We start from the raw sequence: 27850 nt of genomic DNA, 5'->3' as shown, positions 1-27850 counted from the left end.
AGACCGATGGGTTATCCGTTAGGCCACGAGGGCGGCCTTCGAATTTAAACAATTATTTCATCTTTGAGCAATTCTTTTGTCCTAATGCAAATTGACCAAAAAAATCAGAATGGCTTCCCAGCTTACCCTCGAACCCGCAATCTCCGGTTTAGGAGACCGATGCCTTATCCGTTAGCTCACGAGGGCTGCCTTCAAATTTAAAACATTTTTTCATCTTTAAGCAATCCTTTTGTCCTAATGCAAATTGATCAAAATAATCAGAATGGCTTCCCAACTTACCCTCGGCGGGACTCGAACCCGCAATCCCCGGTTTAGGAGACCGATGCCTTATCCGTTAGGCCACGAGGGCGGCGTTCGAGTTTAAAACATTTTTTCATCTTTAAGCAATCCTTTTGTCCTAATGCAAATTGATTAAAATAATCAGAATGGCTTCCCAGCTTACCCTCGAACCCGCAATCCCCGGTTTAGGAGACCGATGCCTTATCTGTTAGGCCACGAGAGCTGCCTTCAAATTTAAAACATTTTTTCAACTCTAAGCATTCCTTTTTTTCTCATGCAAATTGATCAAAATAATCAGAATGGCTTCCCAGCTTACCCTCGAACCCGCAATCCCCGGTTTAGGAGACCGATGCCTTATCCGTTAGGCCACGAGGGCGGCCTCCGAATTTAAACAATTTTTTCATCTTTGAGCAATTCTTTTGTCCTAATGCAAATTGACCAAAAAAATCAGAATGGCTTCCCAGCTTACCCTCGAACCCGCAATCTTCGGTTTAGGAGACCGATGCCTTAGTCGTTAGCTCACGAGGGCTGCCTTCAAATTTAAAACATTTTTTCATCTTTAAGCAATCTTTTTGTCCTAATGCAAATTGATCAAAATAATTAGAATATCTTCCCAGCTTACCGTCGGCGGGACTCGAACTCGCAATCCCCGGTTTAGGAGACCGATGCCTTATCCGTTAGGCCACGAGGGCGGCCTCCGAATTTAAACAATTTTTTCATCTTTGAGCAATTCTTTTGTCCTAATGCAAATTGACCAAAAAAATCAGAATGGCTTCCCAGCTTACCCTCGAACCCGCAATCTCCGGTTTAGGAGACCGATGCCTTATCCGTTAGGCCACGAGGGCTGCCTTCAAATTTAAAACATTTTTTCAAATTTAAGCATTCCTTTTTTTCTAATGCAAATTGATCAAAATAATCAGAATGGCTTCCCAGCTTACCCTCGGACCCGCAATCCCCGGTTTAGGAGACCGATGCCTTATCCGTTAGGCCACGAGGGCTGCCTTCAAATTTAAAACATTTTTTCATCTTTAAGCAATCTTTTTGTCCTAATGCAAATTGATCAAAATAATTAGAATATCTTCCCAGCTTACCCTCGGCGGGACTCGAACCCGCAATCCCCGGTTTAGGAGACCGATGCCTTATCCGTTAGGCCACGAGGGCTGCCTTCAAATTTAAAACATTTTTTCATCTTTAAGCAATCTTTTTGTCCTAATGCAAATTGATCAAAATAATTAGAATATCTTCCCAGCTTACCCTCGGCGGGACTCGAACCCGCAATCCCCGGTTTAGGAGACCGATGCCTTATCCGTTAGGCCACGAGGGCGGCCTATGAATTTAAACAATTTTTTCATCTTTGAGCAATTCTTTTGTCCTAATGCAAATTGACCAAAAAAATCAGAATGGCTTCCCAGCTAACCATCGAACCCGCAATCGCAGGTTTAGGAGACCGATGCCTTATCCGTTAGGCCACGAGGGCGGCCTACGAACTTAAACAATTTTTTCATCTTTGAGCAATTCTTTTGTCCTAATGCAAATTGACCAAAAAAATCAGAATGGCTTCCCAGCTTACCCTCGAACCCGCAATCCCCGGTTAGGAGACCGATGTCTTATCTGTTAGGCCACGAGGGAAGCCTTCCAATTTAAAACATTTTTTCAACTTTAAGCATTCCTTCTTTTCTAATGCAAATTGATCAAAATAATCAGAATGGCTTCCCAGCTTACCCTCGGACCCGCAATCCCCGGTTTAGGAGACCGATGCCTTATCCGTTAGGCCACGAGGGCGGCGTTCGAATTTAAAACATTTTTTCATCTTTAAGCAATCCTTTTGTCCTAATGCAAATTGATTAAAATAATCAGAATGACATCCCAGCTTATCCTCGGCGGGACTCAAACCCGCAATTCCCGGTTTAGGAGACCGATGCCTTATCCGTGAGGCCACGAGGGCTGCCTTTTAATTTAAAACATTTTTTCATCTTTAAGCAATTCTTTTGTCCTAATGCAAATTGACCAAAAAAATCAGAATGGCTTCCCAGCTTACCCTCGAACCCGCAATCTCCGGTTTAGGAGACCGATGCCTTATCCGTTAGCTCACGATGGCTGCCTTCAAATTTAAAACATTTTTTCATCTTTAAGCAATCTTTTTGTCCTAATGCAAATTGATCAAAATAATTAGAATATCTTCCCAGCTTACCCTCGGCGGGACTCGAACCCGCAATCCCCGGTTTAGGAGACCGATGCCTTATCCGTTAGGCCACGAGGGCGCCCTATGAATTTAAACAATTTTTTCATCTTTGAGCAATTCTTTTGTCCTAATGCAAATTGACCAAAAAAATCAGAATGGCTTCCCAGCTAACCATCGAACCCGCAATCGCAGGTTTAGGAGACCGATGCCTTATCCGTTAGGCCACGAGGGCGGCCTACGAACTTAAACAATTTTTTCATCTTTGAGCAATTCTTTTGGCCTAATGCAAATTGAATAAAAAAATCAGAATGGCTTCCCAGCTTACCCTCGAACCCGCAATCCCCGGTTTAGGAGACCGATGCCTTATCTGTTAGACCACGAGGGAAGCCTTCCAATTTAAAACATTTTTTCAACTTTAAGCATTCCTTTTTTTCTAATGCAAATTGATCAAAATAATCAGAATGGCTTCCCAGCTTACCCTCGGACCCGCAATCTCCGGTTTAGGAGACCGATGGGTTATCCGTTAGGCCACGAGGGCGGCCTTCGAATTTAAACAATTATTTCATCTTTGAGCAATTCTTTTGTCCTAATGCAAATTGACCAAAAAAATCAGAATTGCTTCCCAGCTTACCCTCGAACCCGCAATCTCCGGTTTAGGAGACCGATGCCTTATCCGTTAGCTCACGAGGGCTGCCTTCAAATTTAAAACATTTTTTCATCTTTAAGCAATCCTTTTGTCCTAATGCAAATTGATCAAAATAATCAGAATGGCTTCCCAACTTACCCTCGGCGGGACTCGAACCCGCAATCCCCGGTTTAGGAGACCGATGCCTTATCCGTTAGGCCACGAGGGCGGCGTTCGAGTTTAAAACATTTTTTCATCTTTAAGCAATCCTTTTGTCCTAATGCAAATTGATTAAAATAATCAGAATGGCTTCCCAGCTTACCCTCGAACCCGCAATCCCCGGTTTAGGAGACCGATGCCTTATCTGTTAGGCCACGAGAGCTGCCTTCAAATTTAAAACATTTTTTCAACTCTAAGCATTCCTTTTTTTCTCATGCAAATTGATCAAAATAATCAGAATGGCTTCCCAGCTTACCCTCGAACCCGCAATCCCCGGTTTAGGAGACCGATGCCTTATCCGTTAGGCCACGAGGGCGGCCTCCGAATTTAAACAATTTTTTCATCTTTGAGCAATTCTTTTGTCCTAATGCAAATTGACCAAAAAAATCAGAATGGCTTCCCAGCTTACCCTCGAACCCGCAATCTTCGGTTTAGGAGACCGATGCCTTAGTCGTTAGCTCACGAGGGCTGCCTTCAAATTTAAAACATTTTTTCATCTTTAAGCAATCTTTTTGTCCTAATGCAAATTGATCAAAATAATTAGAATATCTTCCCAGCTTACCGTCGGCGGGACTCGAACTCGCAATCCCCGGTTTAGGAGACCGATGCCTTATCCGTTAGGCCACGAGGGCGGCCTCCGAATTTAAACAATTTTTTCATCTTTGAGCAATTCTTTTGTCCTAATGCAAATTGACCAAAAAAATCAGAATGGCTTCCCAGCTTACCCTCGAACCCGCAATCTCCGGTTTAGGAGACCGATGCCTTATCCGTTAGGCCACGAGGGCTGCCTTCAAATTTAAAACATTTTTTCAAATTTAAGCATTCCTTTTTTTCTAATGCAAATTGATCAAAATAATCAGAATGGCTTCCCAGCTTACCCTCGGACCCGCAATCCCCGGTTTAGGAGACCGATGCCTTATCCGTTAGGCCACGAGGGCTGCCTTCAAATTTAAAACATTTTTTCATCTTTAAGCAATCTTTTTGTCCTAATGCAAATTGATCAAAATAATTAGAATATCTTCCCAGCTTACCCTCGGCGGGACTCGAACCCGCAATCCCCGGTTTAGGAGACCGATGCCTTATCCGTTAGGCCACGAGGGCTGCCTTCAAATTTAAAACATTTTTTCATCTTTAAGCAATCTTTTTGTCCTAATGCAAATTGATCAAAATAATTAGAATATCTTCCCAGCTTACCCTCGGCGGGACTCGAACCCGCAATCCCCGGTTTAGGAGACCGATGCCTTATCCGTTAGGCCACGAGGGCGGCCTATGAATTTAAACAATTTTTTCATCTTTGAGCAATTCTTTTGTCCTAATGCAAATTGACCAAAAAAATCAGAATGGCTTCCCAGCTAACCATCGAACCCGCAATCGCAGGTTTAGGAGACCGATGCCTTATCCGTTAGGCCACGAGGGCGGCCTACGAACTTAAACAATTTTTTCATCTTTGAGCAATTCTTTTGTCCTAATGCAAATTGACCAAAAAAATCAGAATGGCTTCCCAGCTTACCCTCGAACCCGCAATCCCCGGTTAGGAGACCGATGTCTTATCTGTTAGGCCACGAGGGAAGCCTTCCAATTTAAAACATTTTTTCAACTTTAAGCATTCCTTCTTTTCTAATGCAAATTGATCAAAATAATCAGAATGGCTTCCCAGCTTACCCTCGGACCCGCAATCCCCGGTTTAGGAGACCGATGCCTTATCCGTTAGGCCACGAGGGCGGCCTCCGAATTTAAACAATTTTTTTATCTTTGAGCAATTCTTTTGTCCTAATGCAAATTGACCAAAAAAATCAGAATGGCTTCCCAGCTTACCCTCGAACCCGCAATCTCCGGTTTAGGAGACCGATGCCTTATCCGTTAGCTCACGACGGCTGCCTTCAAATTTAAAACATTTTTTCATCTTTAAGCAATCCTTTTGTCCTGATGTAAATTGATCAAAATAATTAGAATGTCTTCCCAGCTTACCCTCGGCGGGACTCGATCCCGCAATCACCGGTTTAGGACACCGATGCCTTATCCGTTAGGCCACGAGGGCGGCCTATGAATTTAAACAATTTTTTCATCTTTGAGCAATTCTTTTGTCCTAATGCAAATTGACCAAAAAAATCAGAATGGCTTCCCAGCTAACCATCGAACCCGCAATCGCAGGTTTAGGAGACCGATGCCTTATCCGTTAGGCCACGAGGGCGGCCTACGAACTTAAACAATTTTTTCATCTTTGAGCAATTCTTTTGGCCTAATGCAAATTGAATAAAAAAATCAGAATGGCTTCCCAGCTTACCCTCGAACCCGCAATCCCCGGTTTAGGAGACCGATGCCTTATCTGTTAGACCACGAGGGAAGCCTTCCAATTTAAAACATTTTTTCAACTTTAAGCATTCCTTTTTTTCTAATGCAAATTGATCAAAATAATCAGAATGGCTTCCCAGCTTACCCTCGGACCCGCAATCCCCGGTTTAGGAGACCGATGACTTATCCGTTAGGTCACGAGGGCGGCCTCCGAATTTAACCAATTTTTTTATCTTTGAGCAATTCTTTTGTCCTAATGCAAATTGACCAAAAAAATCAGAATGGCTTCCCAGCTTACCCTCGAACCCGCAATCTCCGGTTTAGGAGACCGATGCCTTATCCGTTAGCTCACGAGGGCTGCCTTCAAATTTAAAACATTTTTTCAACATTAAGCATTCCTTTTTTTCTAATGCAAATTGATCAAAATAATCAGAATGGCTTCCCAGCTTACCCTCGGCGGGACTCGAACCCGCAATCACCGGTTTAGGAGACCGATGCCTTATCCGTTAGGCTACGAGGGCGGCCTATGAATTTAAACAATTTTTTCATCTTTAAGCAATCCTTTTGTCCTAATGCAAATTGATTAAATTAATCAGAATGACATCCCAGCTTATCCTCGGCGGGACTCAACCCCGCAATCCCCGGTTTAGGAGACCGATGCCTTATCCGTGAGGCCACGAGGGCTGCCTTTTAATTTAAAACATTTTTTCATCTTTAAGCAATCCTTTTTTCCTAATGCAAATTGATCAAAATAATCAGAATGGTTTCCCAGCTTACCCTCGAACCCGCAATCCCCGGTTTAGGAGACCGATGCCTTATCTGTTAGGCCACGAGGACTGCCTTCAAATTTAAAACAATTTTTCAACTTTAAGCATTCCTTTTTTTCTAATGCAAATTGATCAAAATAATCAGAATGGCTTCCCAGCTTACCCTCGGACCCGCAATCTCCGGTTTAGGAGACCGATGGGTTATCCGTTAGGCCACGAGGGCGGCCTTCGAATTTAAACAATTATTTCATCTTTGAGCAATTCTTTTGTCCTAATGCAAATTGACCAAAAAAATCAGAATGGCTTCCCAGCTTACCCTCGAACCCGCAATCTCCGGTTTAGGAGACCGATGCCTTATCCGTTAGCTCACGAGGGCTGCCTTCAAATTTAAAACATTTTTTCATCTTTAAGCAATCCTTTTGTCCTAATGCAAATTGATCAAAATAATCAGAATGGCTTCCCAACTTACCCTCGGCGGGACTCGAACCCGCAATCCCCGGTTTAGGAGACCGATGCCTTATCCGTTAGGCCACGAGGGCGGCGTTCGAGTTTAAAACATTTTTTCATCTTTAAGCAATCCTTTTGTCCTAATGCAAATTGATTAAAATAATCAGAATGGCTTCCCAGCTTACCCTCGAACCCGCAATCCCCGGTTTAGGAGACCGATGCCTTATCTGTTAGGCCACGAGAGCTGCCTTCAAATTTAAAACATTTTTTCAACTCTAAGCATTCCTTTTTTTCTCATGCAAATTGATCAAAATAATCAGAATGGCTTCCCAGCTTACCCTCGAACCCGCAATCCCCGGTTTAGGAGACCGATGCCTTATCCGTTAGGCCACGAGGGCGGCCTCCGAATTTAAACAATTTTTTCATCTTTGAGCAATTCTTTTGTCCTAATGCAAATTGACCAAAAAAATCAGAATGGCTTCCCAGCTTACCCTCGAACCCGCAATCTTCGGTTTAGGAGACCGATGCCTTAGTCGTTAGCTCACGAGGGCTGCCTTCAAATTTAAAACATTTTTTCATCTTTAAGCAATCTTTTTGTCCTAATGCAAATTGATCAAAATAATTAGAATATCTTCCCAGCTTACCGTCGGCGGGACTCGAACTCGCAATCCCCGGTTTAGGAGACCGATGCCTTATCCGTTAGGCCACGAGGGCGGCCTCCGAATTTAAACAATTTTTTCATCTTTGAGCAATTCTTTTGTCCTAATGCAAATTGACCAAAAAAATCAGAATGGCTTCCCAGCTTACCCTCGAACCCGCAATCTCCGGTTTAGGAGACCGATGCCTTATCCGTTAGGCCACGAGGGCTGCCTTCAAATTTAAAACATTTTTTCAAATTTAAGCATTCCTTTTTTTCTAATGCAAATTGATCAAAATAATCAGAATGGCTTCCCAGCTTACCCTCCGACCCGCAATCCCCGGTTTAGGAGACCGATGCCTTATCCGTTAGGCCACGAGGGCTGCCTTCAAATTTAAAACATTTTTTCATCTTTAAGCAATCTTTTTGTCCTAATGCAAATTGATCAAAATAATTAGAATATCTTCCCAGCTTACCCTCGGCGGGACTCGAACCCGCAATCCCCGGTTTAGGAGACCGATGCCTTATCCGTTAGGCCACGAGGGCGGCGTTCAAATTTAAAACATTTTTTCATCTTTAAGCAATCCTTTTGTCCTAATGCAAATTGATTAAAATAATCAGAATGACATCCCAGCTTATCCTCGGCGGGACTCAAACCCGCAATCCCCGGTTTAGGAGATCGATGCCTTATCCGTGAGGCCACGAGGGCTGCCTTTTAATTTAAAACATTCTTTCATCTTTAAGCAATTCTTTTGTCCTAATGCAAATTGACCAAAAAAATCAGAATGGCTTCCCAGCTTACCCTCGAACCCGCAATCTCCGGTTTAGGAGACCGATGCCTTATCCGTTAGCTCACGAGGGCTGCCTTCAAATTTAAAACATTTTTTCATCTTTAAGCAATCTTTTTGTCCTAATGCAAATTGATCAAAATAATTAGAATATCTTCCCAGCTTACCCTCGGCGGGACTCGAACCCGCAATTCCCGGTTTAGGAGACCGATGCCTTATCCGTTAGGCCACGAGGGCGGCCTATGAATTTAAACAATTTTTTCATCTTTGAGCAATTCTTTTGTCCTAATGCAAATTGACCAAAAAAATCAGAATGGCTTCCCAGCTAACCATCGAACCCGCAATCGCAGGTTTAGGAGACCGATGCCTTATCCGTTAGGCCACGAGGGCGGCCTACGAACTTAAACAATTTTTTCATCTTTGAGCAATTCTTTTGTCCTAATGCAAATTGACCAAAAAAATCAGAATGGCTTCCCAGCTTACCCTCGAACCCGCAATCCCCGGTTAGGAGACCGATGTCTTATCTGTTAGGCCACGAGGGAAGCCTTCCAATTTAAAACATTTTTTCAACTTTAAGCATTCCTTCTTTTCTAATGCAAATTGATCAAAATAATCAGAATGGCTTCCCAGCTTACCCTCGGACCCGCAATCCCCGGTTTAGGAGACCGATGCCTTATCCGTTAGGCCACGAGGGCGGCCTCCGAATTTAAACAATTTTTTTATCTTTGAGCAATTCTTTTGTCCTAATGCAAATTGACCAAAAAAATCAGAATGGCTTCCCAGCTTACCCTCGAACCCGCAATCTCCGGTTTAGGAGACCGATGCCTTATCCGTTAGCTCACGACGGCTGCCTTCAAATTTAAAACATTTTTTCATCTTTAAGCAATCCTTTTGTCCTAATGTAAATTGATCAAAATAATTAGAATGTCTTCCCAGCTTACCCTCGGCGGGACTCGATCCCGCAATCACCGGTTTAGGACACCGATGCCTTATCCGTTAGGCCACGAGGGCGGCCTATGAATTTAAACAATTTTTTCATCTTTGAGCAATTCTTTTGTCCTAATGCAAATTGACCAAAAAAATCAGAATGGCTTCCCAGCTTACCCTCGAACCCGCAATCCCCGGTTTAGGAGACCGATGCCTTATCTGTTAGGGCACGAGGGCTGCCTTCAAATTTAAAACATTTTTTCAACTTTAAGCATTCCTTTTTTTCTAATGCAAATTGATCAAAATAATCAGAATGGCTTCCCAGCTTACCCTCGGACCCGCAATCCCCGGTTTAGGAGACGGATGCCTTATCCGTTAGGCCACGAGGGCGGCGTTCGAATTTAAAACATTTTTCATCTTTAAGCAATCCTTTTGTCCTAATGCAAATTGATTAAATTAATCAGAATGACATCCCAGCTTATCCTCGGCGGGACTCAAACCCGCAATCCCCGGTTTAGGAGACCGATGCCTTATCCGTGAGGCCACGAGGGCTGCCTTTTAATTTAAAACATTTTTTCATCTTTAAGCAATCCTTTTTTCCTAATGCAAATTGATCAAAATAATCAGAATGGCTTCCCAGCTTACCCTCGAACCCGCAATCCCCGGTTTAGGAGACCGATGCCTTATCTGTTAGGCCACGAGGGCGGCCTACGAATTTAAACAATTTTTTCATCTTTGAGCAATTCTTTTGTCCTAATGCAAATTGACCAAAAAAAATCAGAATGGTTTCCCAGCTAACCATCGAACCCGCAATCGCAGGTTTAGGAGACCGATGCCTTATCCGTTAGGCCACGAGGGCTGCCTAGAAATTTAATACATTTTTTCATCTTTAAGCAATTCTTTTTTCCTAATGCAAATTGATCAAAATAACCAGAATGGCTTCCCAGCTTACCCTCGAACCCGCAATCCCCGGTTTAGGAGACCGATGCCTTATCTGTTAGGCCACGAGGGCTGCCTTCAAATTTAAAACATTTTTTCAACTTTAAGCATTCCTTTTTGTCTAATGCAAATTGATCAAAATAATCAGAATGGCTTCCCAGCTTACCCTCGGACCCGCAATCTCCGGTTTAGGAGACCGATGGGTTATCCGTTAGGCCACGAGGGCGGCCTTCGAATTTAAACAATTTTTTCATCTTTGAGCAATTCTTTTGTCCTAATGCAAATTGACCAAAAAAATCAGAATGGCTTCCCAGCTTACCCTCGAACCCGCAATCTCCGGTTTAGGAGACCGATGCCTTATCCGTTAGCTCACGAGGGCTGCCTTCAAATTTAAAACATTTTTTCATCTTTAAGCAATCCTTTTTTCCTAATGCAAATTGATCAAAAGAATCAGATTGGCTTTCCAGCTTACCCTCGGCGGGACTCGAACCCGCAATCCCCGGTTTAGGAGACCGATGCCTTATCCGTTAGGCCACGAGGGCGGCGTTCGAATTTAAAACATTTTTTCATCTTTAAGCAATCCTTTTGTCCTAATGCAAATTGATTAAAATAATCAGAATGGCTTCCCAGCTTACCCTCGAACCCGCAATCCCCGGTTTAGGAGACCGATGCCTTATCTGTTAGGCCACGAGGGCTGCCTTCAAATTTAAAACATTTTTTCATCTTTAAGCAATCCTTTTGTCCTAATGCAAATTGATCAAAATAATTAGAATGGCTTCCCAGCTTACCCTCGGCGGGACTCGAACCCGCAATCACCGGTTTAGGAGACCGATGCCTTATCCGTTAGGCCACGAGGGCGGCCTATGAATTTAAACAATTTTTTCATCTTTGAGCAATTCTTTTGTCCTAATGCAAATTGACCAAAAAAATCAGAATGGCTTCCCAGCTTACCCTCGAACCCGCAATCCCCGGTTTAGGAGACCGATGCCTTATCTGTTAGGGCACGAGGGCTGCCTTCAAATTTAAAACATTTTTTCAACTTTAAGCATTCCTTTTTTTCTAATGCAAATTGATCAAAATAATCAGAATGGCTTCCCAGCTTACCCTCGGACCCGCAATCCCCGGTTTAGGAGACGGATGCCTTATCCGTTAGGCCACGAGGGCGGCGTTCGAATTTAAAACATTTTTCATCTTTAAGCAATCCTTTTGTCCTAATGCAAATTGATTAAATTAATCAGAATGACATCCCAGCTTATCCTCGGCGGGACTCAAACCCGCAATCCCCGGTTTAGGAGACCGATGCCTTATCCGTGAGGCCACGAGGGCTGCCTTTTAATTTAAAACATTTTTTCATCTTTAAGCAATCCTTTTTTCCTAATGCAAATTGATCAAAATAATCAGAATGGCTTCCCAGCTTACCCTCGAACCCGCAATCCCCGGTTTAGGAGACCGATGCCTTATCTGTTAGGCCACGAGAGCTGCCTTCAAATTTAAAACATTTTTTCAACTCTAAGCATTCCTTTTTTTCTAATGCAAATTGATCAAAATAATCAGAATGGCTTCCCAGCTTACCCTCGAACCCGCAATCCCCGGTTTAGGAGACCGATGCCTTATCCGTTAGGCCACGAGGGCGGCCTCCGAATTTAAACAATTTTTTCATCTTTGAGCAATTCTTTTGTCCTAATGCAAATTGACCAAAAAAAATCAGAATGGTTTCCCAGCTAACCATCGAACCCGCAATCGCAGGTTTAGGAGACCGATGCCTTATCCGTTAGGCCACGAGGGCTGCCTAGAAATTTAATACATTTTTTCATCTTTAAGCAATTCTTTTTTCCTAATGCAAATTGATCAAAATAATCAGAATGGCTTCCCAGCTTACCCTCGGACCCGCAATCTCCGGTTTAGGAGACCGATGGGTTATCCGTTAGGCCACGAGGGCGGCCTTCGAATTTAAACAATTTTTTCATCTTTGAGCAATTCTTTTGTCCTAATGCAAATTGACCAAAAAAATCAGAATGGCTTCCCAGCTTACCCTCGAACCCGCAATCTCCGGTTTAGGAGACCGATGCCTTATCCGTTAGCTCACGAGGGCTGCCTTCAAATTTAAAACATTTTTTCATCTTTAAGCAATCCTTTTGTCCTAATGCAAATTGATCAAAATAATCAGAATGGCTTCCCAACTTACCCTCGGCGGGACTCGAACCCGCAATCCCCGGTTTAGGAGACCGATGCCTTATCCGTTAGGCCACGAGGGCGGCGTTCGAATTTAAAACATTTTTTCATCTTTAAGCAATCCTTTTGTCCTAATGCAAATTGATTAAAATAATCAGAATGGCTTCCCAGCTTACCCTCGAACCCGCAATCCCCGGTTTAGGAGACCGATGCCTTATCTGTTAGGCCACGAGGGCTGCCTTCAAATTTAAAACATTTTTTCATCTTTAAGCAATCCTTTTGTCCTAATGCAAATTGATCAAAATAATGGCTTCCCAGCTTACCCTCGGCGGGACTCGAACCCGCAATCACCGGTTTAGGAGACCGATGCCTTATCCGTTAGGCCACGAGGGCGGCCTATGAATTTAAACAATTTTTTCATCTTTGAGCAATTCTTTTGTCCTAATGCAAATTGACCAATCGCAATCCCCGGTTTAGGAGACCGATGCCTTATCTGTTAGGGCACGAGGGCTGCCTTCATATTTAAAACATTTTTTCAACTTTAAGCATTCCTTTTTTTCTAATGCAAATTGATCAAAATAATCAGAATGGCTTCCCAGCTTACCCTCGGACCCGCAATCCCCGGTTTAGGAGACGGATGCCTTATCCGTTAGGCCACGAGGGCGGCGTTCGAATTTAAAACATTTTTCATCTTTAAGCAATCCTTTTGTCCTAATGCAAATTGATTAAATTAATCAGAATGACATCCCAGCTTATCCTCGGCGGGACTCAAACCCGCAATCCCCGGTTTAGGAGACCGATGCCTTATCCGTGAGGCCACGAGGGCTGCCTTTTAATTTAAAACATTTTTTCATCTTTAAGCAATCCTTTTTTCCTAATGCAAATTGATCAAAATAATCAGAATGGCTTCCCAGCTTACCCTCGAACCCGCAATCCCCGGTTTAGGAGACCGATGCCTTATCTGTTAGGCCACGAGAGCTGCCTTCAAATTTAAAACATTTTTTCAACTCTAAGCATTCCTTTTTTTCTAATGCAAATTGATCAAAATAATCAGAATGGCTTCCCAGCTTACCCTCGAACCCGCAATCCCCGGTTTAGGAGACCGATGCCTTATCCGTTAGGCCACGAGGGCGGCCTACGAATTTAAACAATTTTTTCATCTTTGAGCAATTCTTTTGTCCTAATGCAAATTGACCAAAAAAATCAGAATGGCTTCCCAGCTTACCCTCGAACCCGCAATCTCCGGTTTAGGAGACCGATGCCTTATCCGTTAGCTCACGAGGGCTGCCTTCAAATTTAAAACATTTTTTCATCTTTAAGCAATCCTTTTGTCCTAATGCAAATTGATCAAAATAATCAGAATGGCTTCCCAACTTACCCTCGGCGGGACTCGAACCCGCAATCCCCGGTTTAGGAGACCGATGCCTTATCCGTTAGGCCACGAGGGTGGCGTTCGAATTTAAAACATTTTTTCATCTTTAAGCAATCCTTTTGTCCTAATGCAAATTGATTAAAATAATCAGAATGGCTTCCCAGCTTACCCTCGAACCCGCAATCCCCGGTTTAGGAGACCGATGCCTTATCTGTTAGGCCACGAGGGCTGCCTTCAAATTTAAAACATTTTTTCATCTTTAAGCAATCCTTTTGTCCTAATGCAAATTGATCAAAATAATTAGAATGGCTTCCCAGCTTACCCTCGGCGGGACTCGAACCCGCAATCACCGGTTTAGGAGACCGATGCCTTATCCGTTAGGCCACGAGGGCGGCCTATGAATTTAAACAATTTTTTCATCTTTGAGCAATTCTTTTGTCCTAATGCAAATTGACCAAAAAAATCAGAATGGCTTCCCAGCTTACCCTCGAACCCGCAATCCCCGGTTTAGGAGACCGATGCCTTATCTGTTAGGGCACGAGGGCTGCCTTCAAATTTAAAACATTTTTTCAACTTTAAGCATTCCTTTTTTTCTAATGCAAATTGATCAAAATAATCAGAATGGCTTCCCAGCTTACCCTCGGACCCGCAATCCCCGGTTTAGGAGACGGATGCCTTATCCGTTAGGCCACGAGGGCGGCGTTCGAATTTAAAACATTTTTCATCTTTAAGCAATCCTTTTGTCCTAATGCAAATTGATTAAATTAATCAGAATGACATCCCAGCTTATCCTCGGCGGGACTCAAACCCGCAATCCCCGGTTTAGGAGACCGATGCCTTATCCGTGAGGCCACGAGGGCTGCCTTTTAATTTAAAACATTTTTTCATCTTTAAGCAATCCTTTTTTCCTAATGCAAATTGATCAAAATAATCAGAATGGCTTCCCAGCTTACCCTCGAACCCGCAATCCCCGGTTTAGGAGACCGATGCCTTATCTGTTAGGCCACGAGAGCTGCCTTCAAATTTAAAACATTTTTTCAACTCTAAGCATTCCTTTTTTTCTAATGCAAATTGATCAAAATAATCAGAATGGCTTCCCAGCTTACCCTCGAACCCGCAATCCCCGGTTTAGGAGACCGATGCCTTATCCGTTAGGCCACGAGGGCGGCCTACGAATTTAAACAATTTTTTCATCTTTGAGCAATTCTTTTGTCCTAATGCAAATTGACCAAAAAAAATCAGAATGGTTTCCCAGCTAACCATCGAACCCGCAATCGCAGGTTTAGGAAACCGATGCCTTATCCGTTAGGCCACGAGGGCTGCCTAGAAATTTAATACATTTTTTCATCTTTAAGCAATTCTTTTTTCCTAATGCAAATTGATCAAAATAATCAGAATGGCTTCCCAGCTTACCCTCGAACCCGCAATCCCCGGTTTAGGAGACCGATGCCTTATCTGTTAGGCCACGAGGGCTGCCTTCAAATTTAAAACATTTTTTCAACTTTAAGCATTCCTTTTTGTCTAATGCAAATTGATCAAAATAATCAGAATGGCTTCCCAGCTTACCCTCGGACCCGCAATCTCCGGTTTAGGAGACCGATGGGTTATCCGTTAGGCCACGAGGGCGGCCTTCGAATTTAAACAATTTTTTCATCTTTAAGCAATCCTTTTGTCCTAATGCAAATTGATCAAAATAATCAGAATGGCTTCCCAACTTACCCTCGGCGGGACTCGAACCCTCAATCCCCGGTTTAGGAGACCGATGCCTTATCCGTTAGGCCACGAGGGCGGCGTTGGAATTTAAAACATTTTTTCATCTTTAAGCAATCCTTTTGTCCTAATGCAAATTGATTAAAATAATCAGAATGGCTTCCCAGCTTACCCTCGAACCCGCAATCCCCGGTTTAGGAGACCGATGCCTTATCTGTTAGGCCACGAGGGCTGCCTTCAAATTTAAAACATTTTTTCATCTTTAAGCAATCCTTTTGTCCTAATGCAAATTGATCAAAATAATGGCTTCCCAGCTTACCCTCGGCGGGACTCGAACCCGCAATCACCGGTTTAGGAGACCGATGCCTTATCCGTTAGGCCACGAGGGCGGCCTATGAATTTAAACAATTTTTTCATCTTTGAGCAATTCTTTTGTCCTAATGCAAATTGACCAATCGCAATCCCCGGTTTAGGAGACCGATGCCTTATCTGTTAGGGCACGAGGGCTGCCTTCAAATTTAAAACATTTTTTCAACTTTAAGCATTCCTTTTTTTCTAATGCAAATTGATCAAAATAATCAGAATGGCTTCCCAGCTTACCCTCGGACCCGCAATCCCCGGTTTAGGAGACGGATGCCTTATCCGTTAGGCCACGAGGGCGGCGTTCGAATTTAAAACATTTTTCATCTTTAAGCAATCCTTTTGTCCTAATGCAAATTGATTAAATTAATCAGAATGACATCCCAGCTTATCCTCGGCGGGACTCAAACCCGCAATCCCCGGTTTAGGAGACCGATGCCTTATCTGTTAGGCCACGAGAGCTGCCTTCAAATTTAAAACATTTTTTCAACTCTAAGCATTTCTTTTTTTCTAATGCAAATTGATCAAAATAATCAGAATGGCTTCCCAGCTTACCCTCGAACCCGCAATCCCCGGTTAAGGAGACCGATGCCTTATCCGTTAGGCCACGAGGCGGCCTCCGAATTTAAACAATTTTTTCATCTTTGAGCAATTCTTTTGTCCTAATGCAAATTGACCAAAAAAATCAGAATGGCTTCCCAGCTTACCCTCGAAACCGATATCTCCGGTTTAGGAGACCGATGCCTTATCCGTTAGCTCACGAGGGCTGCCTTCAAATTTAAAACATTTTTTCATCTTTAAGCAATCTTTTTGTCCTAATGCAAATTGATCAAAATAATTAGAATATCTTCCCAGCTTACCCTCGGCGGGACTCGAACTCGCAATCCCCGGTGTAGGAGACCGATGCCTTATCCGTTAGGCCACGAGGGCGGCCTATGAATTTAAACAATTTTTTCATCTTTGAGCAATCCTTTTGTCCTAATGCAAATTGATTAAAATAATCACAATGGCTTCCCAGCTTACCCTCGAACCCGCAATCCCCGGTTTAGGAGACCGATGCCTTATCTGTTAGGCCACGAGAGCTGCCTTCAAATTTAAAACATTTTTTCATCTTTAAGCAATCCTTTTTTCCTAGAGCAAATTGATCAAAATAATCAGAATGGCTTCCCAGTTTACCCTCGGCGGGACTCGAACCCGCAATCCCCGGTTTAGGAGACCGATGCCTTATCCGTTAGGCCGCGAGAGCGGGCTTTGAAATTAAACAATTTTTTCATCTTTGAGCAACTCATTTGTCCTAATGCAAATTTTTAAAAAAAATCAGAATGGCTTCCCAGCGAACCCGCAATCTCCGGTTTAGGAGACCGATGCCTTATCCGTGAGGCCACTAGGGCTGCCTTCAAATTTAAAACATTTTTTCAAATTTAAGCATTCCTTTTTTTCTAATGCAAATTGATCAAAATAATCAGAATGGCTTCCCAGCTTACCCTCGGACCCGCAATCCCCGATTTAGGAGACCGATGCCTTATCCGTTAGGCCACGAGGGCTGCCTTCAAATTTAAAACATTTTTTCATCTTTAAGCAATCTTTTTGTCCTAATGCAAATTGATCAAAATAATTAGAATATCTTCCCAGCTTACCCTCGGCGGGACTCGAACCCGCAATCCCCGGTTTAGGAGACCGATGCCTTATCCGTTAGGCCACGAGGGTGGCGTTCGAATTTAAAACATTTTTTCATCTTTAAGCAATCCTTTTGTCCTAATGCAAATTGATTCAAATAATCAGAATGACATCCCAGCTTATCCTCGGCGGGACTCAAACCCGCAATCCCCGGTTTAGGAGACCGATGCCTTATCCGTGAGGCCACGAGGGCTGCCTTTTAATTTAAAACATTTTTTCATCTTTAAGCAATTCTTTTGTCCTAATGCAAATTGACCAAAAAAATCAGAATGGCTTCCCAGCTTACCCTCGAACCCGCAATCTCCGGTTTAGGAGACCGATGCCTTATCCGTTAGCTCACGAGGGCTGCCTTCAAATTTAAAACATTTTTTCATCTTTAAGCAATCCTTTTGTCCTAATGCAAATTGATCAAAATAATTAGAATGGCTTCCCAGCTTACCCTCGGCGGGACTCGAACCCGCAATCACCGGTTTAGGAGACCGATGCCTCATCCGTTAGGCCACGAGGGCGGCCTATGAATTTAAACAATTTTTTCATCTTTGAGCAATTCTTTTGTCCTAATGCAAATTGACCAAAAAAATCAGAATGGCTTCCCAGCTTACCCTCGAACCCGCAATCCCCGGTTTAGGAGACCGATGCCTTATCTGTTAGGGCACGAGGGCTGCCTTCAAATTTAAAACATTTTTTCAACTCTAAGCATTTCTTTTTTTCTAATGCAAATTGATCAAAATAATCAGAATGGCTTCCCAGCTTACCCTCGAACCCGCAATCCCCTGTTTAGGAGACCGATGCCTTATCCGTTAGGCCACGAGGGCGGCCTCCGAATTTAAACAATTTTTTCATCTTTGAGCAATTCTTTTGTCCTAATGCAAATTGACCAAAAAAATCAGAATGGCTTCCCAGCTTACCCTCGAACCCGAAATCTCCGGTTTAGGAGACCGATGCCTTATCCGTTAGGCCACGAGGGCTGCCTCTAAATTTAAAAACATTATTTCTACTTTAAGCATTCCTTTTTTCCTAATGCAAATTGATCAAAATAATCAGAATGGCTTCCCAACTTACCCTCGGACCCGCAATCCCCGGTTTAGGAGACCGATGCCTTATCCGTTAGGCCACGAGGGCGGCCTATGAATTTAAACAATTTTTTCATCTTTGAGCAATTCTTTTGTCCTAATGCAAATTGATCAAAATAATTAGAATATCTTCCCAGCTTACCCTCGGCGGGACTCGAACTCGCAATCCCCGGTTTAGGAGACCGATGCCTTATCCGTTAGGCCACGAGGGCTGCCTTCAAATTTAAAACATTTTTTCAAATTTAAGCATTCCTTTTTTTCTAATGCAAATTGATCAAAATAATCAGAATGGCTTCCCAGCTTACCCTCGGACCCGCAATCCCCGGTGTAGGAGACCGATGCCTTATCCGTTAGGCCACGAGGGCTGCCTTCAAATTTAAAACATTTTTTCATCTTTAAGCAATCTTTTTGTCCTAATGCAAATTGATCAAAATAATTAGAATATCTTCCCAGCTTACCCTCGGCGGGACTCGAACCCGCAATCCCCGGTTTAGGAGACCGATGCCTTATCCGTTAGGCCACGAGGGCGGCCTATGAATTTAAACAATTTTTTCATCTTTGAGCAATCCTTTTGTCCTAATGCAAATTGATTAAAATAATCAGAATGGCTTCCCAGTTAACCCTCGGCAGCACTCGAACCCGCAATCTCCGGTTTAGAAGACCGATACCTTATCCGTTAGCTCACGAGGGCTGCCTTCAAATTTAAAACATTTTTTCATCTTTATGCAATCCTTTTGTCCTAATGCAAATTGATCAAAATAATCTGAATGGTTTCCCAGTTTACCCTCGGCGGGACTCGAACCCGCAATCCCCGGTTTAGGAGACCGATGCCTTATCCGTTAGGCCACGAGAGCGGCGTTCGAATTTAAAACATTTTTTCATCTTTAAGCAATCCTTTTGTCCTAATGCAAATTGATTAAAATAATCAGAATGACATCCCAGCTTATCCTCGGCGGGACTCAAACCCGCAATCCCCGGTTTAGGAGACCGATGCCTTATCCGTGAGGCCACGAGGGCTGCCTTTTAATTTAAAACATTTTTTCATCTTTAAGCAATTCTTTTGTCCTAATGCAAATTGACCAAAAAAATCAGAATGGCTTCCCAGCTTACCCTCGAACCCGCAATCTCCGGTTTAGGAGACCGATGCCTTATCCGTGAGGCCACGAGGGCTGCCTTTTAATTTAAAACATTTTTTCATCTTTAAGCAATCTTTTTGTCCTAATGCAAATTGATCAAAATAATTAGAATATCTTCCCAGCTTACCCTCGGCGGGACTCGAACCCGCAATCCCCGGTTTAGGAGACCGATGCCTTATCCGTTACGCCACGAGGGCGGCCTATGAATTTAAACAATTTTTTCATCTTTGAGCAATTCTTTTGTCCTAATGCAAATTGACCAAAAAAATCAGAATGGCTTCCCAGCTAACCATCGAACCCGCAATCGCAGGTTTAGGAGACCGATGCCTTATCCGTTAGGGCACGAGGGCTGCCTTCAAATTTAAAACATTTTTTCAACTCTAAGCATTTCTTTTTTTCTAATGCAAATTGATCAAAATAATCAGAATGGCTTCCCAGCTTACCCTCGAACCCGCAATCCCCGGATTAGGAGACCGATGCCTTATCCGTTAGGACACGAGGGCGGCCTCCGAATTTAAACAATTTTTTCATCTTTGAGCAATTCTTTTGTCCTAATGCAAATTGACCAAAAAAATCAGAATGGCTTCCCAGCTTACCCTCGAACCCGAAATCTCCGGTTTAGGAGACCGATGCCTTATCCGTTAGCTCACGAGGGCTGCCTTCAAATTTAAAACATTTTTTCATCTTTAAGCAATCTTTTTGTCCTAATGCAAATTGATCAAAATAATTAGAATATCTTCCCAGCTTTCCCTCGGCGGGACTCGAACTCGCAATCCCCGGTTCAGGAGACCGATGCCTTATCCGTTAGGCCACGAGGGCTGCCTTCAAATTTAAAAACATTTTTTCAACTTTAAGCATTCCTTTTTTTCTAATGCAAATTGATCAAAATGATCAGAATGGCTTCCCAGCTTACCCTCGGACCCGCAATCCCCGGTTTAGGAGACCGATGCCTTATCCGTTAGGCCACGAGGGCGGCCTATGAATTTAAACAATTTTTTCATCTTTGAGCAATTCTTTTGTCCTAATGCAAATTGATCAAAATAATTAGAATATCTTCCCAGCTTACCCTCGGCGGGACTCGAACTCGAAATCCCCGGTTTAGGAGACCGATGCCTTATCCGTTAGGCCACGAGGGCTGCCTTCAAATTTAAAACATTTTTTCAAATTTAAGCATTCCTTTTTTTCTAATGCAAATTGATCAAAATAATCAGAATGGCTTCCCAGCTTACCCTCTGACCCGCAATCCCCGGTTTAGGAGACCGATGCCTTATCCGTTAGGCCACGAGGGCTGCCTTCAAACTTAAAACATTTTTTCATCTTTAAGCAATCTTTTTGTCCTAATGCAAATTGATCAAAATAATTAGAATATCTTCCCAGCTTACCCTCGGCGGGACTCGAACCCGCAATCCCCGGTTTAGGAGACCGATGCCTTATCCGTTAGGCCACGAGGGCGGCCTATGAATTTAAACAATTTTTTCATCTTTGAGCAATCCTTTTGTCCTAATGCAAATTGATTAAAATAATCAGAATGGCTTCCCAGCTTACCCTCGAACCCGCAATCCCCGGTTTAGGAGACCGATGCCTTATCTGTTAGGCCACGAGAGCTGCCTTCAAATTTAAAACATTTTTTCATCTTTAAGCAATCCTTTTTTCCTAATGCAAATTGATCAAAATAATCAGAATGGCTTCCCAGTTAACCCTCGGCAGCACTCGAACCCGCAATCTCCGGTTTAGGAGACCGATACCTTATCCGTTAGCTCACGAGGGCTGCCTTCAAATTTAAAACATTTTTTCATCTTTATGCAATCCTTTTGTCCTAATGCAAATTGATCAAAATAATCAGAATGGCTTCCCAGTTTACCCTCGGCGGGACTCGAACCCGCAATCCCCGGTTTAGGAGACCGATGCCTTATCCGTTAGGTCACGAGAGCGGGCTTTGAAATTAAACAATTTTTTCATCTTTGAGCAATTCATTTGTCCTAATGCAAATTTTTAAAAAAAATCAGAATGGCTTCCCAGCGAACCCGCAATCTCCGGTTTAGGAGACCGATGCCTTATCCGTGAGGCCACTAGGGTTGCCTTCAAATTTAAAACATTTTTTCAAATTTAAGCATTCCTTTTTTTCTAATGCAAATTGATCAAAATAATCAGAATGGCTTCCCAGCTTACCCTCGGACCCGCAATCCCCGGTTTAGGAGACCGATGCCTTATCCGTTAGGCCACGAGGGCTGCCTTCAAATTTAAAACATTTTTTCATCTTTAAGCAATCTTTTTGTCCTAATGCAAATTGATCAAAATAATTAGAATATCTTCCCAGCTTACCCTCGGCGGGACTCGAACCCGCAATCCCCGGTTTAGGAGACCGATGCCTTATCCGTTAGGCCACGAGGGCGGCGTTCGAATTTAAAACAGTTTTTCATCTTTAAGCAATCCTTTTGTCCTAATGCAAATTGATTAAAATAATCAGAATGACATCCCAGCTTATCCTCGGCGGGACTCAAACCCGCAATCCCCGGTTTAGGAGACCGATGCCTTATCCGTGAGGCCACGAGGGCTGCCTTTTAATTTAAAACATTTTTTCATCTTTAAGCAATTCTTTTGTCCTAATGCAAATTGACCAAAAAAATCAGAATGGCTTCCCATCTAACCATCGAACCCGCAATCGCAGGTTTAGGAGACCGATGCCTTATCCGTTAGGCCACGAGGGCGGCCTACGAACTTAAACAATTTTTTCATCTTTGAGCAATTCTTTTGTCCTAATGCAAATTGACCAAAAAAATCAGAATGGCTTCCCAGCTTAGCCTCGAACCCGCAATCCCCGGTTTAGGAGACCGATGCCTTATCTGTTAGGCCACGAGGGAAGCCTTCCAATTTAAAACATTTTTTCAACTTTAAGCATTCCTTCTTTTCTAATGCAAATTGATCAAAATAATCAGAATGGCTTCCCAGCTTACCCTCGGACCCGCAATCCCCGGTTTAGGAGACCGATGCCTTATCCGTTAGGCCACGAGGGCGGCCTCCGAATTTAAACAATTTTTTTATCTTTGAGCAATTCTTTTGTCCTAATGCAAATTGACCAAAAAAATCAGAATGGCTTCCCAGCTTACCCTCGAACCCGCAATCTCCGGTTTAGGAGACCGATGCCTTATCCGTTAGCTCACGAGGGCTGCCTTCAAATTTAAAACATTTTTTCATCTTTAAGCAATCCTTTTGTCCTAATGCAAATTGATCAAAATAATTAGAATGGCTTCCCAGCTTACCCTCGGCGGGACTCGAACCCGCAATCACCGGTTTAGGAGACCGATTCCTTATCCGTTAGGCCACGAGGGCGGCCTATGAATTTAAACAATTTTTTCATCTTTGAGCAATTCTTTTGTCCTAATGCAAATTGACCAAAAAAATCAGAATGGCTTCCCAGCTTACCCTCGAACCCGCAATCCCCGGTTTAGGAGACCGATGCCTTATCTGTTAGGCCACGAGGGCGGCGTTCGAATTTAAAACATTTTTCATCTTTAAGCAATCCTTTTGTCCTAATGCAAATTGATTAAATTAATCAGAATGACATCCCAGCTTATCCTCGGCGGGACTCAAACCCGCAATCCCCGGTTTAGGAGACCGATGCCTTATCCGTGAGGCCACGAGGGCTGCCTTTTAATTTAAAACATTTTTTCATCTTTAAGCAATCCTTTTTTCCTAATGCAAATTGATCAAAATAATCAGAATGGCTTCCCAGCTTACCCTCGAACCCGCAATCCCCGGTTTAGGAGACCGATGCCTTATCTGTTAGGCCACGAGGGCTGCCTTCAAATTTAAAACATTTTTTCAACTTTAAGCATTCCTTTTTTTCTAATGCAAATTGATCAAAATAATCAGAATGGCTTCCCAGCTTACCCTCGGACCCGCAATCTCCGGTTTAGGAGACCGATGGGTTATCCGTTAGGCCACGAGAGCGGCCTTCGAATTTAAACAATTTTTTCATCTTTGAGCAATTGTTTTGTCCTAATGCAAATTGACCAAAAAAAATCAGAATGGTTTCCCAGCTAACCATCGAACCCGCAATCGCAGGTTTAGGAGACCGATGCCTTATCCGTTAGGCCACGAGGGCTGCCTAGAAATTTAATACATTTTTTCATCTTTAAGCAATTCTTTTTTCCTAATGCAAATTGATCAAAATAATCAGAATGGCTTCCCAGCTTACCCTCGAACCCGCAATCCCCGGTTTAGGAGACCGATGCCTTATCTGTTAGGCCACGAGGGCTGCCTTCAAATTTAAAACATTTTTTCAACTTTAAGCATTCCTTTTTTTCTAATGCAAATTGATCAAAATAATCAGAATGGCTTCCCAGCTTACCCTCGGACCCGCAATCTCCGGTTTAGGAGACCGATGGGTTATCCGTTAGGCCACGAGGGCGGCCTTCGAATTTAAACAATTTTTTCATCTTTGAGCAATTCTTTTGTCCTAATGCAAATTGATCAAAATAATCAGAATGGCTTCCCAACTTACCCTCGGCGGGACTCGAACCCGCAATCCCCGGTTTAGGAGACCGATGCCTTATCCGTTAGGCCACGAGGGCGGCGTTCGAATTTAAAACATTTTTTCATCTTTAAGCAATCCTTTTGTCCTAATGCAAATTGATCAAAATAATCAGAATGGCTTCCCAACTCACCCTCGGCGGGACTCGAACCCGCAATCCCCGGTTTAGGAGACCGATGCCTTATCTGTTAGGCCACGAGAGTTGCCTTCAAATTTAAAACATTTTTTCAACTCTAAGCATTCCTTTTTTTCTAATGCAAATTGATCAAAATAATCAGAATGGCTTCCCAGCTTACCCTCGAACCCGCAATCCCCGGTTTAGGAGACCGATGCCTTATCCGTTAGGCCACGAGGGCGGCCTCCGAGTTTAAACAATTTTTTCATCTTTGAGCAATTCTTTTGTCCTAATGCAAATTGACCAAAAAAATCAGAATGGCTTCCCAGCTTACCCTCGAACCCGCAATCTCCGGTTTAGGAGACCGATGCCTTATCCGTTAGCTCACGAGGGCTGCCTTCAAATTTAAAACATTTTTTCATCTTTAAGCAATCCTTTTGTCCTAATGCAAATTGATCAAAATAATTAGAATGGCTTCCCAGCTTACCCTCGGCGGGACTCGAACCCGCAATCACCGGTTTAGGAGACCGATTCCTTATCCGTTAGGCCACGAGGGCGGCCCTTTAATTTAAAACATTTTTTCATCTTTAAGCAATCCTTTTGTCCTAATGCAAATTGATTAAAATAATCAGAATGGCATCCCAACTTATCCTCGAACCCGCAATCCCCGGTTTAGGAGACCGATGCCTTATCCGTTAGGCCACGAGGGCTGCCTTCAAATTTAAAACATTTTTTCATCTTTAAGCAATCCTTTTTTCCTAATGCAAATTGATCAAAATAATCAGAATGGCTTCCCAGTTAACCCTCGGCAGCCCTCGAACCCGCAATCTCCGGTTTAGGAGACCGATACCTTATCCGTTAGCTCACGAGGGCTGCCTTCAAATTTAAAACATTTTTTCATCTTTAAGCAATCCTTTTTTCCTAATGCAAATTGATCAAAATAATCAGAATGGCTTCCCAGTTTACCCTCGACGGGACTCGAACCCGCAATCCTCGGTTTAGGAAACCGATGTCTTATCCGTTAGCTCACGAGGGCTGCCTTCGAATTTAAACAATTTTTTCATCTTTGAGCAATTCTTTTGTCCTAATGCAAATTGACCAAAAAAAATCAGAATGGCTTCCCAGCTTACCCTCGAACCCGAAATCTCCGGTTTAGGAGACCGATGCCTTATCCGTTAGCTCACGAGGGCTGCCTTCAAATTTAAAACATTTTTTCATCTTTAAGCAATCTTTTTGTCCTAATGCAAATTGATCAAAATAATTAGAATATCTTCCCAGCTTTCCCTCGGCGGGACTCGATCTCGCAATCCCCGGTTTAGGAGACCGATGCCTTATCCGTTAGGCCACGAGGGCGGCCTATGAATTTAAACAATTTTTTCATCTTTGAGCAATACTTTTGTCCTAATGCAAATTGATTAAAATAATCAGAATGGCTTCCCAGCTTACCCTCGAACCCGCAATCCCCGGTTTAGGAGACCGATGCCTTATCCGTTAGCTCACGATGGCTGCCTTCAAATTTAAAACGATTTTTCATCTTTAAGCAATCCTTTTGTCCTAATGCAAATTGATCAAAATAATCAGAATGGCTTCCCAGCGTACCCTCGGCGGGACTCGAACCCGCAATCCCCGTTTTAGGAGACCGATGCTTTATCCGTTAGGCCACGAGGGCGGCCTTTTAATTTAAAACATTTTTTCATCTTTAAGCAATCCTTTTGTCCTAATGCAAATTGATTAAAATAATCAGAATGGCATCCCAACTTATCCTCGAACCCGCAATCCCCGGTTTAGGAGACCGATGCCTTATCCGTTAGGCCACGAGGGCTGCCTTCAAATTTAAAACATTTTTTCATCTTTAAGCAATCCTTTTTTCCTAATGCAAATTGAACAAAATAATCAGAATGGCTTCCCAGTTAACCCTCGGCAGCACTCGAACCCGCAATCTCCGGTTTAGGAGACCGATACCTTATCCGTTAGCTCACGAGGGCTGCCTTCAAATTTAAAACATTTTTTCATCTTTATGCAATCCTTTTGTCCTAATGCAAATTGATCAAAATAATCAGAATGGCTTCCCAGTTTACCCTCGGCGGGACTCGAACCCGCAATCCCCGGTTTAGGAGACCGATGCCTTATCCGTTAGGCCACGAGGGCTGCCTTCAAATTTAAAACATTTTTTCATCTTTAAGCAATCCTTTTTTCCTAATGCAAATTGATCAAAATAATCAGAATGGCTTCCCAGTTTACCCTCGACGGGACTCGAACCCGCAATCCTCGGTTTAGGAAACCGATGCCTTATCCGTTAGCTCACGAGGGCTGCCTTCGAATTTAAACAATTTTTTCATCTTTGAGCTAATGCAAATTGACCAAAAAAATCAGATTGGCTTCCCAGCTTACCCTCGGCGGGACTCAAACCCGCAATCCCCGGTTTAGGAGACCGATGCCTCATCCGTTAGGCCACAAGGGTGGCCTTCTAGTTTAAAACATTTTTTCATCTTTAAGCATTCCTTTTTTCCTAATGCAAATTGATCAAAATAATCAGATTGGCTTCCCAGCTTACCCTCGGCGGGACTCGAACCCGCAATCCCCGGTTTAGGAGACCGATGCCTTATCCGTTAGGCCACGAGGGCGGCCTACGAATTTAAACAATTTTTTCATCTTTGAGCAATTCTTTTGTCCTAATGCAAATCCACCAAAAAAATCAGAATGGCTTCCAAGCTAACCATCGAACCCGCAATCTCCGGTTTAGGAGACCGATGCCTTATCCGTTAGCTCACGAGAGCTGCCTTAAAATTTAAAACATTTTTTCATCTTTTAGCAATCCTTTTGTCCTAATACAAATTGATCAAAATGGCTTCCCAGCTTACCCTCGGCGGGACTCGAACCCGCAATCCCCGCTTTAGGAGACCGATGCCTTATCCGTTAGGCCACGAGGGCTGCCTGCAAATAAAAAACATTTTTTCATCTTTAAGCAATCCTTTTTTCCTAATGCAAATTGATCAAAATAATCAGAATGGCTTCCCAGTTAACCCTCGGCGGGACTCGAACCCGCATTCTCCGGTTTAGGAGATCGATGCCTTATCCGTTAGGCAATGAGGGCGGCCTTCGAATTTAAACAATTTTTTCATCTTTGAGCAATTCTTTTGTCCTAATGCAAATTTTTAAAAAAAATCAGAATGGCTTCCCAGCTTACCCTCGAACCCGCAATCTCCGGTTTAGGAGACCGATCCGTTAACTCACGAGGGCTGCCTTCAAATTTAAAACATATTTTCATCTTTAAGCAATCCTTTTATCCTAATGCATATTGATCAAAATAATCAGAATGGCTTCCCAGCTTTCCCTCGGCGGGACTCGAACCCGCAATCCTCGGTTTAGGAGATCGATGCCTTATCCGTTAGGCCACGAGGGCGGCTTCCGAATATAAACATTATTTCATCTTTAAGCAATTCTTTTTTCCTAATGCAAATTGATCAAAATAATGAGAATGGCTTCCCAGCTTACCCTCGAACCCGCAATCCCCGGTTTAGGAGACCGATGCCTTATCTGTTAGGCCACGAGGGCTGCCTTCAAATTTAAAACATTTTTTCAACTTTAAGAAATCCTTT

At 43.1% G+C, this 27850-nt stretch overlaps 1 protein-coding gene and 35 non-coding genes across 36 annotated transcripts in view; 1 reads left to right on the top strand and 35 right to left on the bottom strand.

Annotated features, from left to right (window-relative positions):
• LOC149063392 (vesicle-associated membrane protein 3-like) overlaps positions 1-27850 on the top strand; it is a 211252-nt gene that overhangs the window by 109730 nt on the left and 73672 nt on the right. The window lies entirely within an intron of this gene.
• TRNAR-CCU (transfer RNA arginine (anticodon CCU)) lies at positions 277-349 on the bottom strand. The gene has a single exon. It is a non-coding gene; the product is annotated as a tRNA-Arg (tRNA).
• TRNAR-CCU (transfer RNA arginine (anticodon CCU)) lies at positions 1368-1440 on the bottom strand. Its single transcript has one exon. It is a non-coding gene; the product is annotated as a tRNA-Arg (tRNA).
• TRNAR-CCU (transfer RNA arginine (anticodon CCU)) lies at positions 1531-1603 on the bottom strand. The gene has a single exon. It is a non-coding gene; the product is annotated as a tRNA-Arg (tRNA).
• Positions 2468-2540, bottom strand: TRNAR-CCU (transfer RNA arginine (anticodon CCU)). The gene has a single exon. It is a non-coding gene; the product is annotated as a tRNA-Arg (tRNA).
• TRNAR-CCU (transfer RNA arginine (anticodon CCU)) lies at positions 3243-3315 on the bottom strand. Its single transcript has one exon. It is a non-coding gene; the product is annotated as a tRNA-Arg (tRNA).
• On the bottom strand, positions 4334-4406 carry TRNAR-CCU (transfer RNA arginine (anticodon CCU)). Its single transcript has one exon. It is a non-coding gene; the product is annotated as a tRNA-Arg (tRNA).
• On the bottom strand, positions 4497-4569 carry TRNAR-CCU (transfer RNA arginine (anticodon CCU)). Its single transcript has one exon. It is a non-coding gene; the product is annotated as a tRNA-Arg (tRNA).
• On the bottom strand, positions 6046-6118 carry TRNAR-CCU (transfer RNA arginine (anticodon CCU)). The gene has a single exon. It is a non-coding gene; the product is annotated as a tRNA-Arg (tRNA).
• TRNAR-CCU (transfer RNA arginine (anticodon CCU)) lies at positions 6831-6903 on the bottom strand. Its single transcript has one exon. It is a non-coding gene; the product is annotated as a tRNA-Arg (tRNA).
• TRNAR-CCU (transfer RNA arginine (anticodon CCU)) lies at positions 7922-7994 on the bottom strand. The gene has a single exon. It is a non-coding gene; the product is annotated as a tRNA-Arg (tRNA).
• On the bottom strand, positions 8401-8473 carry TRNAR-CCU (transfer RNA arginine (anticodon CCU)). The gene has a single exon. It is a non-coding gene; the product is annotated as a tRNA-Arg (tRNA).
• Positions 10572-10644, bottom strand: TRNAR-CCU (transfer RNA arginine (anticodon CCU)). The gene has a single exon. It is a non-coding gene; the product is annotated as a tRNA-Arg (tRNA).
• Positions 10888-10960, bottom strand: TRNAR-CCU (transfer RNA arginine (anticodon CCU)). The gene has a single exon. It is a non-coding gene; the product is annotated as a tRNA-Arg (tRNA).
• TRNAR-CCU (transfer RNA arginine (anticodon CCU)) lies at positions 12285-12357 on the bottom strand. Its single transcript has one exon. It is a non-coding gene; the product is annotated as a tRNA-Arg (tRNA).
• Positions 12595-12667, bottom strand: TRNAR-CCU (transfer RNA arginine (anticodon CCU)). Its single transcript has one exon. It is a non-coding gene; the product is annotated as a tRNA-Arg (tRNA).
• TRNAR-CCU (transfer RNA arginine (anticodon CCU)) lies at positions 13650-13722 on the bottom strand. Its single transcript has one exon. It is a non-coding gene; the product is annotated as a tRNA-Arg (tRNA).
• Positions 13966-14038, bottom strand: TRNAR-CCU (transfer RNA arginine (anticodon CCU)). Its single transcript has one exon. It is a non-coding gene; the product is annotated as a tRNA-Arg (tRNA).
• TRNAR-CCU (transfer RNA arginine (anticodon CCU)) lies at positions 15363-15435 on the bottom strand. The gene has a single exon. It is a non-coding gene; the product is annotated as a tRNA-Arg (tRNA).
• On the bottom strand, positions 15673-15745 carry TRNAR-CCU (transfer RNA arginine (anticodon CCU)). Its single transcript has one exon. It is a non-coding gene; the product is annotated as a tRNA-Arg (tRNA).
• TRNAR-CCU (transfer RNA arginine (anticodon CCU)) lies at positions 16574-16646 on the bottom strand. The gene has a single exon. It is a non-coding gene; the product is annotated as a tRNA-Arg (tRNA).
• TRNAR-CCU (transfer RNA arginine (anticodon CCU)) lies at positions 17351-17423 on the bottom strand. Its single transcript has one exon. It is a non-coding gene; the product is annotated as a tRNA-Arg (tRNA).
• Positions 17830-17902, bottom strand: TRNAR-CCU (transfer RNA arginine (anticodon CCU)). Its single transcript has one exon. It is a non-coding gene; the product is annotated as a tRNA-Arg (tRNA).
• Positions 18606-18678, bottom strand: TRNAR-CCU (transfer RNA arginine (anticodon CCU)). Its single transcript has one exon. It is a non-coding gene; the product is annotated as a tRNA-Arg (tRNA).
• Positions 18922-18994, bottom strand: TRNAR-CCU (transfer RNA arginine (anticodon CCU)). The gene has a single exon. It is a non-coding gene; the product is annotated as a tRNA-Arg (tRNA).
• TRNAR-CCU (transfer RNA arginine (anticodon CCU)) lies at positions 19248-19320 on the bottom strand. The gene has a single exon. It is a non-coding gene; the product is annotated as a tRNA-Arg (tRNA).
• Positions 19727-19799, bottom strand: TRNAR-CCU (transfer RNA arginine (anticodon CCU)). The gene has a single exon. It is a non-coding gene; the product is annotated as a tRNA-Arg (tRNA).
• TRNAR-CCU (transfer RNA arginine (anticodon CCU)) lies at positions 20982-21054 on the bottom strand. The gene has a single exon. It is a non-coding gene; the product is annotated as a tRNA-Arg (tRNA).
• TRNAR-CCU (transfer RNA arginine (anticodon CCU)) lies at positions 21922-21994 on the bottom strand. The gene has a single exon. It is a non-coding gene; the product is annotated as a tRNA-Arg (tRNA).
• TRNAR-CCU (transfer RNA arginine (anticodon CCU)) lies at positions 22860-22932 on the bottom strand. Its single transcript has one exon. It is a non-coding gene; the product is annotated as a tRNA-Arg (tRNA).
• Positions 24104-24176, bottom strand: TRNAR-CCU (transfer RNA arginine (anticodon CCU)). The gene has a single exon. It is a non-coding gene; the product is annotated as a tRNA-Arg (tRNA).
• Positions 24736-24808, bottom strand: TRNAR-CCU (transfer RNA arginine (anticodon CCU)). Its single transcript has one exon. It is a non-coding gene; the product is annotated as a tRNA-Arg (tRNA).
• Positions 26327-26399, bottom strand: TRNAR-CCU (transfer RNA arginine (anticodon CCU)). Its single transcript has one exon. It is a non-coding gene; the product is annotated as a tRNA-Arg (tRNA).
• TRNAR-CCU (transfer RNA arginine (anticodon CCU)) lies at positions 26803-26875 on the bottom strand. Its single transcript has one exon. It is a non-coding gene; the product is annotated as a tRNA-Arg (tRNA).
• On the bottom strand, positions 27110-27182 carry TRNAR-CCU (transfer RNA arginine (anticodon CCU)). Its single transcript has one exon. It is a non-coding gene; the product is annotated as a tRNA-Arg (tRNA).
• Positions 27582-27654, bottom strand: TRNAR-CCU (transfer RNA arginine (anticodon CCU)). The gene has a single exon. It is a non-coding gene; the product is annotated as a tRNA-Arg (tRNA).

Source organism: Pholcus phalangioides, unplaced genomic scaffold (assembly GCF_987345545.1).
Source record: "Pholcus phalangioides strain wild (caught in Gottingen) unplaced genomic scaffold, Ppha-v1.0 ptg000172l_1, whole genome shotgun sequence".
Taxonomy (NCBI): domain Eukaryota; kingdom Metazoa; phylum Arthropoda; class Arachnida; order Araneae; family Pholcidae; genus Pholcus; species Pholcus phalangioides.
This window is presented reverse-complemented; position numbering and strand designations above follow the sequence as displayed.